Genomic DNA, 3,998 nt, shown 5'->3' on the forward strand with positions numbered 1-3,998 from the left:
AGATGCGTCCAGCTGCAGCCGCGCAGCAGCCTGTGAGTCTGTGACTAAAACTAGCCTGTCACTAAAACCAATACTATCGCCTTCTACTGGCTATGGTTAATCCTTACCACATACATGTGAACTCACCCTTTTCTTTCCTAGATTCCTTTCTGCTCTCCCTTTTCTTTCCTCCTTTCCTAACTTAATTTCCTTCTTCCTTTCCTTACCGCGCGACTGGCCATGGTTAATCCCTACCACATACATGTGAACTCAGGCCCAGTCCTGGTCGATATGCCACCCTAGGCGAGACCAAAAAATTGCAGCACTCCTCCTATCCCCGCAAAGTAGAATTGTAGCCTAGGCTATACCGTGTCCGCCCACAATGCACTTTAATGAATGCCTATCCATGTGGTAGCCTACCGTTTGTAAAACAGGCATTTATAGTCCTGATATCTGACAAAGACTAATCATTTTGGCAATTCAAGCTCAGAATATCAGCTACCATAGGCAGCGAGTCCTAAAGTAAATTGAAATAAATTAGACAAAATTATATAATTACTCCTCTTTACTGAAATAAATAAAATACTTCAAAATACTTCACCAGAGAGCATGACATAGCCACAGAGGATCATTAGCTTCTTTAAAAAAATTGCTGTAGGCCTATGCCTAGTTGGGATGTCCACAATTTGGGCAGCACGTCTGGCAATAGGCCTGGCCGATTATTGAGTTGCTTTTCAGTGAAAAGGTGGTGGAATTATTAGGGAATTAAGTCAAGGTCAGAATGCGGCGTATCTGTAGACTCACCTCCGCCACACCTTCATTTATTCAATCTCCACCCAAAACAAATAGCAGGTGAACAGCATGCTATTCTCATGCTTAAGTTCAAGGTCAGAATAAGCATATTGAGAGAAAAGTGCATAAAAAGGGAATTGCGTTCCATTTACACATGCTTAACTCTGTCCAGAATCACACCCCATGTGAGCAATGAGCATGTGTCTGGTTCGTTTCTCTGTCCTGTTACAGTTTTTTACAATCCCTTTGGCACTAATTTCAGAACCTTGACGTCATTTTTCAAAACTCTAGACACAAAACTCACAACCAATGATCAAAATGCACATTTTTCTAAACTCTTAACACTTTTTTCAATTGCTTGGATACAATACACATAAAACTAAGATCATTTGTTCATTTAACAAAAATCACCTGTTCAATATGACACAACTTAACATCAAAGTAGTACTATTTCAAAAGGCAATTCACACATTACATTTCAGATGAGTGTCTGTTCATTTCATTACAATTATGCAACTATCAATTGATACAACTGCTCAAAATGATAAGTAACTGTTGCATTACTCTTAATGCATAGTTGTATGGAAACAGACAAACAATATTCCATGTTTAGATCATGAAAGTTTCAAGATAACGAGATTCATTGTCACCAATTAGCGTGGAGCATGAACGAATTAGACTACATTATCTATGGATGTAATATTTAATCATCATTCTTTATCAGACACTGTTTCTATGGTCCCATGTACCACCTTTTCAGACTATTTACAGTATTGACAGTACTGCACTGTATGGATGCAGGCCCTTGTAATTGCTTGTTCAATTCTGCCAACTCGTTACTGATGATTGAGTTCACAATGTGGAATGAGTATATAAAGAATTGATTGGGATCCACTTGCAACAACATAGCGATACGTACTGTAACATGGAGCTGGCAGGTGATCCAGGTCACAATAGAGGTCAAGCAGTGGTGGGAGGAAGACATGTTGGTCAAAGGAATGGCAGGGGACAAGCACCCCTTCTGAGAGGTGGCTGTGGGCCTCGTTTGAGAGGTGTGGGGGAACGTGGTAGAGGACAAGGCCACGGACCAACACAGCGGCAGCAACAGCAAAGAGTGTCCAATGAAATCCGAGCAATAGTTGTAGACCATGTCATAAATCATGGCATGACAATGACTGAGGCGGCTACAATGATACAACCAAACCACAAAAGGTCAACCGTGGCCTCAATAATCAGAACTTTCCGCAATGAGAACTGGTAAGTCGTCAGCATGCACTAAACATTATGCTACTCTCAATTGTCAAATGACTGCATACCAATGTGTATCACAGAGTAGGTGATGTGACCAATTGTCTTCTTACTGTAATGTTCCCTGTAGAATTGAGACTAGGCCAAATAGGGGAGGCAGCGGCAAAATTCTCACTGACCAACAAGAGCAGGCTGTGGTCGATTTGGTTCGGGCCAGAAATGATATTCGCCTTACAGAAATTCGCCAGCATATCTTGGACAATGAAGACATGTTTAACAATGTGGAATCCATAAGTTTGCCGACTATTGCACGCATGCTGAAAAGGCACCAGGTGTCTTTAAAACAACTATACCGTGTGCCTTTTCAAAGAAATGCAGACAGAGTGAAGCAAATGAGGACTGAGTATGTTCAGGTACAGTGGTGAAAAAAAGTATTTAGTCAGCCACCAATTGTGCAAGTTTTCCCACTTAAAAAGATGAGAGGCCTGTAATTTTCATCATAGGTACACGTCAACTATGACAGACAAAATGAGAAAAAAAATCCAGAAGATCACATTTTAGGATTTTTTATGAATTTATTTGCAAATTATGGTGGAAAATAAGTATTTGGTCACCTACAAACAAGCAAGATTTCTGGCTCTCACAGACCTGTAACTTCTTCTTTAAGAGGCTCCTCTGTCCTCCACTCGTTACCTGTATTAATGGCACCTGTTTGAACTTGTTATCAGTATAAAAGACACCTGTCCACAACCTCAAACAGTCACACTCCAAACTCCACTATGGCCAAGACCAAAGAGCTGTCAAAGGACACCAGAAACACAATTGTAGAGCTGCACCAGGCTGGGAAGACTGAATCTGCAATAGGTAAGCAGCTTGGTTTGAAGAAATCAACTGTGGGAGCAATTATTAGGAAATGGAAGACATACAAGACCACTGATAATCTCCCTCGATCTGGGGCTCCACGCAAGATCTCACCCCGTGGGGTCAAAATGATCACAAGAACAGTGAGCAAAAATCCCAGAAGCACACGGGGGGACCTAGTGAATGACCTGCAGAGAGCTGGGACCAAAGTAACATTTACATTTTACATTTTAGTCATTTAGCAGACGCTCTTATCCAGAGCGACTTACAGTTAGTGAGTGCATTCATTATTTTTAAAATATATTTTTTTCATACTGGCCCCCCGTGGGAATCGAACCCACAACCCTGGCGTTGCAAACGCCATGCTCTACCAACTGAGCTACATCCCTGCCGGCCATTCCCTCCCCTACCCTGGACGACGCTGGGCCAATTGTGCTCTGTCGCATGGGTCTCCCGGTCGCGGCTGGCTACGACAGAGCCTACCATCAGTAACACACTACGCCGCCAGGGACTCAAATCCTGCAGTGCCAGACGTGTACCCCTGCTTAAGCCAGTACATGTCCAGGCCCGTCTGAAGTTTGCTAGAGTGCATTTGGATGATCCAGAAGAGGATTGGGAGAATGTCATATGGTCAGATGAAACCAAAATATAACTTTTTGGTAAAAACTCAACTCGTCGTGTTTGGAGGACAAAGAATGCTGAGTTGCATCCAAAGAACACCATACCTACTGTGAAGCATGGGGGTGGAAACATCATGCTTTGGGGCTGTTTTTCTGCAAAGGGACCAGGACGACTGATCCGTGTAAAGGAAAGAATGAATGGGGCCATGTATCGTGAGATTTTGAGTGAAAACCTCCTTCCATCAGCAAGGGCATTGAAGATGAAACGTGGCTGGGTCTTTCAGCATGACAATGATCCCAAACACACCGCCCGGGCAACGAAGGAGTGGCTTCGTAAGAAGCATTTCAAGGTCCTGGAGTAGCCAGTCTCCAGATCTCAACCCCATAGAAAATCTTTGGAGGGAGTTGAAAGTCCGTGTTGCCCAGCGACAGCCCCAAAACATCACTGCGTATATTGATGACATTCTAATATACTCCGCTACACGAGCCGAGCATGTG

Source organism: Coregonus clupeaformis, chromosome 20 (genome assembly GCF_020615455.1).
Source record: "Coregonus clupeaformis isolate EN_2021a chromosome 20, ASM2061545v1, whole genome shotgun sequence".
In the NCBI taxonomy this organism is placed as follows: domain Eukaryota; kingdom Metazoa; phylum Chordata; class Actinopteri; order Salmoniformes; family Salmonidae; genus Coregonus; species Coregonus clupeaformis.